We start from the raw sequence: 10,604 nt of genomic DNA, 5'->3' as shown, positions 1-10,604 counted from the left end.
CGCATGTAACTTGCTGCTATAATACCTACAATATATTAGTTCACAACTAAATATATCCGGTACACGTATAATCCAAAATTTCTAGTCATATAAACTGTGTGCCTTTAGCACTGCAGGACAATATCCTCCCAGATATAAGACAGAGATTTTGCTTTGCTTTGGACCTCTCTATGTACCTGCAAGGATACTAAGCAAGATCACTTACTTCAGTTATCACTGCAGCAAGATCAAGAAGGGTAGCCATGTTAGTTTGTCTAGCAGTAGAAAAGTGCAAGAGTTCAGCAGCACCTTTAAAATTAACAAAACTTGTAGCATAAATGAGCTTTCGTGAGTCACTGCTCACTTCTTCAGATACGAAGATACAAAGAAGTGAGCAGTGACTTACAAAGGCTCATGCCCTGCCACAGATTTTGTTAGTTTTTAAGGTGCTACTAGACTTTTGCTCTTTTCATTTTCTTGGAAGCTGAGGATGCAGTCCTAAACAAATTTGAAAGCATTCCAATTAAATATGCATAGAACTGGGCTGTTAAGTGTCCAGAAGCAAAATGTTGATAGCAACAGAACAATATTAATGTTTATTGATAAGATGGAAAGTAGATTTACTATCATGAACATTAAAAGCATGACCAGGCGTAGTAAATGGAGGGCAGAAGATAGGAGTTCACGAGCACTCCTATGTTCATTGTGACTGATCCTGGTGAGAGACCGCCTGGCGTGTTCTGGATCCTAGTACTGGTGATGACTTGTTACCCCCCGGGTCCAGCAGGAAGCTCGCGATAAATACAATACACGACACAATGTCATTTAGGATGTTTAATCTCAGGTCAGCTACTTCTCCTCTGGTTCTTGTACTGAGAAAAGCAGCCTTTAATTGAAATGTACTTAATGGATGGTCATGATTTAGTGTCAGCTAAGCTGCCATTGATAGGGAGAGCCGTTCTAATTGTTGTGCATTCCTCTCCATGCGCTTAATTGCTTGCCAGTTGCAACGCTTATTTGTAAAGAGGTACTGGAGGAGTGTGGTGTCTACCTTCCGTGGGATCGTTCTGGTTCCCAGCTTTTGCTACCGTTAGAAACTGTCCTGATTCCCGCTCGCGGGAGCCCATCTAATTGGGTATTGCTGGGGAGTGTGTGCATACGAATGCCCTATATCCTATTATGCGCACAGGTAACCAGCCATTCCTAACAGTGTTCATGTTACTCCATCTATGGCTTTTCAATAAAAGTAAAACCTTCTTGGAAGCATGTACGTTGTTTTGCTGTGGGTCCTGACATTTAGTTAGAAGAGATTAAAAACATTAGAAGGACAGCAGAGGAAATTTTGCAGCGCGAACCCCACTGCTTGGAATGGATCCAGAGTTTTGTTGGAGGCTTTCTGAGCCTCTCCACTCAGGCTCCTTCCACCAAAAGAATCACTACTATATGATGTGTGTGCACTGTATGACTACTGTACTATTTGTGTGCCACTCTGCCAGAGACACACATCCAATAATATACGATATAACTCTGGAATAGATAACTATAACCTGGAACAACAAAGTTGAATTCTGGGTATAAGCTTTTGTGTGCATACTTAAGTGCCTGTACATGAAAGCTTATACCCTGAATAGAACTTTAACTGGACTCAAATTCTGTTGTGTTGCTTCAGACCAACACAGCTACCCACCTGATAACTATAACCTGTTTAAATATCAGAACAGCTTTGGGCATGTGGGGCTGGCTTTCCCCACCATCTTTGATGCTCAGCTAGTCCTTGTGTACCTGGGAAGAAGGAAAAGGCTTCCATCTCTGCCTTCTCCCTCTCTGCCCAGCATGAATCCAGCAGCCCAGGCAAGACACTGAGATTGCTAAGGCTCCCAGAGAAGACCCAGCTGGCTGTAGGAAAAGGTGAGTCAAAACACCCCCAACCCACTCAGCCCAGCTTGCTGTTTTCCCAGGCGGCCGACACAAGCTTGCTCTCCCCTCAACAGCCACGTGAGTTCTGGGATGAGAGTCCAGGGGCTGTGAGGAAGGGTGTGGGGTTGCTGGGGAGGATGGCCCGTCCCTTCCATCCCTGGCATGAGGCCAGCAGGTCACCACTTACTCATTCTCCAGTCCCTGCGGGAGCAGCTGTTTCAAGGTGGGGGACCACCTGCCAACCACAAGCCCTTGCTCACTTTCTTGGAACATGGGGCAGGTGTTATGTGGGAGAAGAGCCAGAGGTGGCTCGCGTGAGCCATGGACTATCACTACTATACAGCACAGCATTTTGTATTTTGTGCAAATGGAGGGGGGGTTAGCTTGCAGCGGCCATCAAAACTGCAGCAGGAAACAGGTCGTGGAATGCTGCAGATGACATGCAAAAACTGCCGGCTGCCTTTTGAATTACTGCTGCGTGACAGCTGCAACCGCAGAGTCTCCCCCCTTGAATAGCTGTTATGTCGGGTTGCCAACTCTGGGTTGGGAAATACCTGGAGATTTGAGGGGTGGAGTTTGGGGAGGGAGGGGTTTGGGGAGGGGTGGGACCTTAGTGGGGTATAATTCCATAGAGTCCACCCTCCAAAGCAGCCATTTTCTTCGAGGGAACTGATCTCTGTCACCTGGAGATGGGTTCTAGTTCTGGGAGATCTCCAGGCCCCAGCTGGTGGTTGGCAACTCTGCTGTTATGTGATGTTGTTCAACCACTGACCTAAAGTATTTGTGTCATAAACACCAAGCAGACTGCCCATTGATCACACCATCCTTTACTTCCACAAAACCCATGCCTTATACTGTTGCCCAGGGCTATTTTTGGGCAGGAACGCCCAGGAACGGAGTTCCGGCTGGCTCCCAAGTTGGCCATCCCCAGCAGGAACTCATTAGCATAATAGGCCACACCCAACAGCAGAAACTCATTAGGATTGGCTACATTATGGGTGTGTGGCCTAACATGCAAAGGAGTTCCTGCTACAAAAAAAGCCCTGGGTTTTGACAACAAACAAGATAAACAGAATAACAAGCAAAAGGTGGGTGTGGCTGGATAACCACACTTCTAGTAACATGGGGGTGCGTCCTAATGTGCTAATGAGCTGTGCTGTCAGGGGCATGGCCTAATATTCTAATGGGTTTCTGGTGTTGGGTGTGGCCTATTGTGCTAATGGGTTCCTGCTGGGCTTTTTCTACAAAAATAGCCCTGCTGTTGCCCCACCAATTTCTAGCCTTGACACCCAAAGGTAGTTAATAGCTACACAAAGAAGGCATTCAGGAACATCACTTTCCCCTAAGAAAGTTTGTATGGACCATGTTCCAGTCCTTAATTTTGCAAAGCAGTGTTTGAAAACAAAGGTGCTTAAGCAGACGCCCTACCCAAGTGACTCTCCAGGAACATCTCATCAAAGCCATGTTTGTTGCGGCAACACTGGTCTAGTTTCTGGGGGTTGATTTTGGCTTTCCCAGGGCACAGCTTGGAGCAAACACAGTTCCTTGCAAAACCATTATGGTCAAAGAACAGAATGGGGCATTTATCTGTTTCAGGCATAAGGCGTGACAGAATGACTGCTTTAATTGCTCTCTTTTTGTGTCACCTGGTGTTTGTTTTTTAGATTAGTTGAGGTTCCTGTGCTCTGAGCTGGATGGACCAGACTAGCCCAATCGTGTCAGATCTCAGAAGCTAAGTAGAACCAGCCCTGGTTAGTATTTGGATGGGAGACCACCAAGGAAGTCCTGGGTTGCTATGCACAGGCAGGCAATGGCAAAATACCCCTGAACATCTCTTGCCTTGAAAACCCACAGGATTGCCGTAAGTCAGCTGCGGCTTGACGGCGCTACCCACCAGGTTTTTGCATTGTGGAGACTGTCTGATTTATATTTTATGAATGGTTAGGTTGTGAATTGTTTCAGTTTGCTCATTTAATCACGAAAGGGATGTGGCTTGGTGATAGAGTGTAAACACTGCCTAAGGAAGACCTCAGGTTCAATCCATAGTATCTCCATTGAAACAACAAAACAAACTTCCGTCAGGTTGGAGGTATTTTGCTGTGTCTGAGTCTTTGGAAAGCTTTTGCTAGTCAGTCAACAAGAGGGAGCAGTTGTCTGGCTTGATAGAAGGCATATAGTTTTCGTGTGCCACTGGGGTAGGGTTGCCAGGTCCCTCCTGGCCACTAGCGTGGGGTGGGGGTGGGGTTGCCAGCTCCAGACTGGGAAAGTCCTGGAGATTTGGGGGGTGGAGCCTGGGGAGGACAGAAACCTCAGTGGGGCACGATGCCGTAGAGTCCACCCACCCTCCAAAGCATCCATTTTCTCCAGGGGAACTGGTCTCTGTAGTCTGGAGACAAGCCGTAATTCCGGGGGATCCCCAAGTCCCACCTGGAGGCTGGCATCCCTATGTGACTGGAGAGGGGCGGCAGAAATGTATAAAAATAAACAATACAGTGCCTTCCCCACGTCTCTGCAAAACTATTGCCTTTACCAAGCTATTGATGAAATCACAGGATGCACCGTTTAGTCTGTTCTCCCAGTTCACTTTTCTTTTTCTAAATGTACCAGAAGGCCTTGATGTCCTCCTAAATCACAGCAACCTGCAATTTGCTGGCGTCTCAGTGCTTTTGCACCATGCAATCAAATACTTCGGTGCTTGGGAAGCCAGGGGGGTGGAAGGAAGAGATGGAGAAGTGTAGCAGGTGAATTAATTGGTCTCCTAATGCTTCTTGGGAGCATTCAGGTTTAATAGTTACCTTTTATAACCTCTGTACTTAAGTGGCTGCTCTTTCCCAGGGGCCCGTCTTTCAGGCATGGACATTCTTTGCTGAACGGCTATAAAAACACACCAGGAAAAGTTGCTGGATAAGGTGGGTCGGCAGCTAGAGGGTTTGCATGCATCACCTCACCAGGTAAGCACTGTTCTTGCCGCACTGCAAAACAGGCAGAAGAATCCATTGGAATAACAGGGAGTTTTGCCAAGGTTTTGATATAGAATAACCAATAATATAGGCACCCACGTCTTCATGGCTAGCATTCCAAGGAAATGTCTCTTAAGTTCTTTTGGTGTTTTTTTTTGTTTAAGGGAAAGAACTCTGCCTTGTGGGATTTCACATGTACAGCCCAAAAGTTCAGTCTAAGGCTGCAGTCAGTCCCATTAAACGTTGTGGGATTTACGTTCAAGTAAATATGCATTAACATCGGGCTGCCTGTCATCTTCATAAATTGCGTCATTGTTTTAGGATGTCATCTTCCCTGAATTTTTGAGGATTTTGTGGTCAAAATGATAAGAAGCCTTGATACCACCTGGAAGCAAACAAACTTATTTTGTAAGCCAGAGACCACTTAATGAGATGCACGAAGAGCCAAATCATATGTTACAGAGCTCTGGAAAAGCTGAAACACTGTTTTAAATTAACTCATTGTATGGGGCTCAGCTGAGGCAGAAACCCTCCTGTTCGAGCACATCGAAAATTGCCTTTCTGTTGTCCTTTCCACATTAGAATCTGATCCTTGAGTCTTTAATGGCTGCCTTTGTTTTTCCTCACACCAGAGACCGAATATTCACACCTACAGATCTGCCTTTTCTGTTTTTCACACATGCACGCCCTTGCAGTGGGAGAAGGGTTGAAAAAGCACCATAAAATGGCACATGTGAAAATTCTTCCAAAGTGTTATCCACAGTGGGAACGTCATGCAGGCACAGAGAGAGCTGGAAGGAGAAGAAGGGCAAGATGGGGTCAGGGTGGGGAGATTATTATAAAATGAGGCCAGAAGGTCAAGCAGACTAAGACGTATGCTGCACTGCTGCAAAGAGCATGCAAAAAGCATAGTACTGGTGTGAATAACTTTCCATGCTTAATAATGCAAGTTCTTACAGTCTTTCCAGAAAGCGACTGTAACGCAGTGTTCCCTCTAAGCTGATTTAGTGTGAGCTAGCTCAAAGTTTTCTAGCCTCCGGCTCACACATTTTTGCCTCCGCTCAGGAAGGAGGGCTCCAGAGCAAACTAATTTACGCAGGAGCCAAATCGCTGGCTCACAGCTTTCATGCCAGTAGCTCACAAAGGGGAATTTTTGCTCTCAGGACTCCACAGCTTAGAGGGAGCATTGGCTGTAAGGTAGTGACTGAGAGGTGAATGGGGATGTCTCTGGTTCGAATTCTGCTTCTGCCAAGAGCTTGCAGAGTGGCCTGAAGGCTGTGTGTTTGCGATATTGTCTTGCAAGATTGTCTTTAAGGATTTTCTGAGATAATGTAGATATCTCTCCCATTGCAATCAATGGGACTTAAAAGTGCTCGGCTTTGGCTAAATATGTGCCCACCGTTCATGCAGCAAACATAGGCATCGGCATCATTAAAACTGGGTTCTCCTTTGTACCCTCGCAACAACCTTTGCGAAGTAGATTCGGCAGAGTGAGTGACTGGACTAGCAGAGAGAGTAGACTTCTTGACTGAGTGGGGATTTGAACCCAGGTCTCCTCAGTTCTAATTTAACCACCATGCCACCTTGCGTCCCATATATTGCTCTTACCTCGTTTACTGTTTGTTTCTCTGTACAGTAGGTTAGGCTCAGAGGCATCACTTCATTCTCCGAGGGGTGATCCGTGGCCAGAAAACAAGTTTCCCACTTGCAGATCACAACTGGCTTAGTGCGTCTCTGAATCCTGTATGGATGTCTCCAGGCGTGCTAGCTCAGGATTCCAGCCCTACACCAGAATGGTGATCGGGACTCTTGGCTTTGACAGTTGAATGGGAGGGAATCCTCCCAGAAGAAATATTCTGGGCTGGTGTGGATGGCTCACGACTGACTACATTTCACAGCTGACTGGGGATTTTAACCTGGAAGTCTGTATCCAAGCCAAATGTTCAGTCCCCTGCACTGCTGTAGGCTGATTTAAGATTACTTAAATTACTGATGGGTGTTGTTGTTGTTTTTTGCCTGCCAGGCATTGATAATGGTACTTAGTATTTATACAGCACTTTCAGTAGTCCAGAATGTGTCATTTATATTATTACAGTTACAGTAATTCTTGCCACTGCCCTAGGAGGTAGGCTAGTCTTGAAGGTGGGGTGCCCAGGCTGACTGGCTTAGGCTAAGGGTAGCCAGTAACGTTGGGGCTGAAAGGAGATTTGAAACGTTGACCTAATTCACAATTCATTCTCTCTTAGCTACGACACTACATGATTTCCTACAAGTAAGAACAGGGCGCATTAAAATCTATGCTTTTAAAAACAATTAGATTTGGGGATTTTTTAAATTCTTTAAGCTTTTTACCTGTAAGAAATTGCTCTTACAAAATAGCTTGGCTGAAAAAATTGGGCTTAATGCAAACATATAAACATGTAGGCTCAATTTATGACCTTCTTATACATCCATGAAAGGCCTTTTTGGTGTGTAAAGAAAGAATTATGGGGGGGGGGATGGACATCTTTATCAGTCATCTGATAGCGCAGAAGTTCATGCACATAAATTACCGCCTGATCCTGGAGGCCGGGGACTGGCAGCTCACCTTGAATGGCACACAATGGTCCTTCTAGGTGACCTTCACTTCTGTTTTATGATCTCTGCAGCTGGTTCAGTGCTGTGATTATATATATCAATCAAATAATACAGACATTTACCATCCAACTCCTGCAGAATACTGCTCTGCCCAGTGGTTACTAGCAGCCCTTGTTTCTTTTTGACATTCACTGTTTTGTGTGGCAGGCCTGGGTGAAAAAATATCTTGCCCTTTCATAGAAGCTTAATGTGTGGAAATCGGTAGTTGAAGTTTCTCATGACATGAAGGTAAAATAATATCACCTGGTAAAGAATATCCCATTAAGCCACTGTACAAGGGACAAGATTCTCTTCCCCCCCCCCCCAACAGTTGGCAATTTTAAAAAGAAGGGACAGATTATAGCAGAATAAGATTTCAGGGAAGAGACAATCTCTTTTTGTGTTCCTGTCAGTCTGTGCCTGTCCACAAAAGCCTGCCATAAAAATTCAGTTATTATGCTTTCATTTTTTTGCTTTTCTTCTTATTGAAATCATTCGAAAATCCTACATACTCAGTTAATCTGTTATATACTTCACATGGTTACGAGTTGCATAATTTTATATATTATTGTTAGAAGGTTTAACAAAGGTTTATGGATAATTATTCTCACACACACACGCACATTGGTAACAATGTGGAAATCTTGCTTTAAAGTTTATATGTTGGATTTATTGTGTTATTTCAAAATGTTTCATCTGCATATCTGTATTTGTGTATTTCTAATAAAATAAAAAATATTATTTTAAAAAAAAATTGAGAAACTGGGGTCACAGGCATTAACACACAACCCTAAGCAGAGTCTCGCCCTTCTGAAACCATTGAAATCAATGGGCATAGAAGAGGCACAGCTGTACCTCGGATGGTGCTGGATGTGTTCTCAACATTAGCAGTGTATTGCATCTAATGTTTCCAAAAGGGCACACTTTAATGTATTCTAACCTCTCAATGAGCAAACCAGTTAACTCAAATAGTAGAAGCCAGCCATCAAAATATCATTTTTTTGTTCAATAAAACAGCCAGTTAATAGTCCATGCTTGTCTCCTTTCTCTTCCCAGTTTTCACAAATCATACAAAGTCATGACTGATATCTTCATAGTCATAGTCAAGTCCCATGGTGTTGGTGTTGACCTTCCAAGCTTCATATGTCTTGGGACAAACATACCTGAAGGACCACACCTCCTCCATTAGAAACCAATCTTAACTGCTACCATCATCTGAGGCCCTGCTTTGGGATCTCCTGCCTTCTGAGATTAGGTAGGTGGTGACTTGGGAGAGGGCCTTCTTGGTCGCAGCACTGAAACGCTGAAACTCTCTCCCCAGAGACACTCGCTGGTCTACTTCTGTTGTCATCTTCCACCAGCTTTGCATTTTTGTGTGTGTGTGTGTGCCCATGCCTGGAAGTCACGGCAACCTCTGGTAACTCCTGCTGGGGCATGGGGGATGTTCAGAGAAGTGGCTTGATAGCCTGCCTCTGGCCTCCCGGCCCTGGTATTCTCTGGAGGTCTCCCATCCAAATACTTCCCAGGATCGGCTCTGCGTAGCTTCTGAGATCTGACAAGATCGGGTTTGCCTGGGCTATCCAGGTCAGGGCTACTAATGAAGTAGTATTGAAATAATAAATGGGAAATTTTGATTCAAATCAGTGAATTCAGGTTAAACTTTTTCTTGGTGCTTTAAATCATGATTTAAATTGCTATTTTAATTCACTTTGATTCATAAGAACATAAACATAAGAGACGCCAATGTTGGATCAGGCCAATGGCCCATCTAGTCCAACACTCTGTGTCACACAGTGGCCAAAAATACCAGTGCCATCAGGAGGTCCACCAGTGGGGCCAGGACATTAGAAGCCCTCCCACTGTTGACCGCCCCCAAGCACCAAGAAGACAGAGTATCACTTGCCCCAGAGTCCCTATCTATACCTTGTGGCTAATAGCCACTGATGGACCTCTGCTCCATATGCTTATCTGATTCCCTTTTGAAGCCGTCCATGCTTGTAGCATTAGCTATCAATTCATATCAATTCACCTCGGAAAACGATTGTTCGTTCTGTTAAATATTGTTTTTCTAAAAAAAAATACAAGAAACCAATAGATAAGGTTATACACAAATGTAGTTGTATATATATTTTTAGCAAATGGAAGAGCTTTTTTTGTATTTTGTAATGTGCGTGTGTGTGAATGTTTGTGCACCTGGAAGTCATGACAACCTCTGGTGACTGACCCCTACTGGTTGCCTGGAGGATATTCAAGGAGGTGGCTGAATAAGGCCTGTCCCCATCCCTGACTCTGGTATTCCAAGGAGGTCTCCCACCCAAGTACTTGCCAGAGTCAATCCTGCTTAGCTTCTGAGATCAAACAAGATCCGGCTTGCCTGAGCTATCCAGGTCAGGGCACAAATGAAAGAACATTTAGAAGAAATTGAAGTGGCACTCCCACTGTTTCCTCAAACTCCCCCCCCCCCAGTGGTCCCTTTTTTAAAGGACTTGACTATGACTATGAAGATATCAGTCATGACTTTGTATAATTTCTGAAAACCTGGAAGAGAAAGGAGAGCGCATGGACTATTGACTGGCTGTTTTACAGAACAAAAAACTGATATTTTGATGGCTGGCTTCTGCCATTTGAGTTAATTGGTTTGCTCATCGATGGCTTAGAATTTAAATACATCCGCAGCATTTTTCTTGGGGTTTTACACCTACCCAGAGGTGCCAAGGCCTTTATCATTTGAATAGAAATGACCACCAAAGTTGAAGTTTAGCTGAACAGATCGGCTACACATCTAATGCAGTTGGAGAAGCAGCTTTCACAGAGGAAAAGTTCAGTGCACACATATTTACTCATTTACACCTAGATCCTGTTTTTCCTCCAGAAAGCCATTAATTCATTCACTCCTGAAAGCAAATATTGGCCTACATGGGGCTGCCATGCAGATGTAGTCTTCCCTATCCATGCATTTATCCAAGCCGAAGACAGCCTTGTGTTAACTATGTAACTCGGTTGGGTGTACTCATTAACATTTTGGAAAACTGAAACCCAGGGTAATATTTTTTCTGGTTGGTTTGTCTCTTTCATCTCATGGGTTAATATTGGATTGGTTCCAAACTGTGGTGGTGTTGTATCCAAAGGTGA

Source organism: Gekko japonicus, unplaced genomic scaffold, assembly GCF_001447785.1.
Source record: "Gekko japonicus isolate JY-2015 unplaced genomic scaffold, Gekko_japonicus_V1.1 scaffold1649, whole genome shotgun sequence".
NCBI lineage: Eukaryota > Metazoa > Chordata > Lepidosauria > Squamata > Gekkonidae > Gekko > Gekko japonicus.
This window is presented reverse-complemented; position numbering follows the sequence as displayed.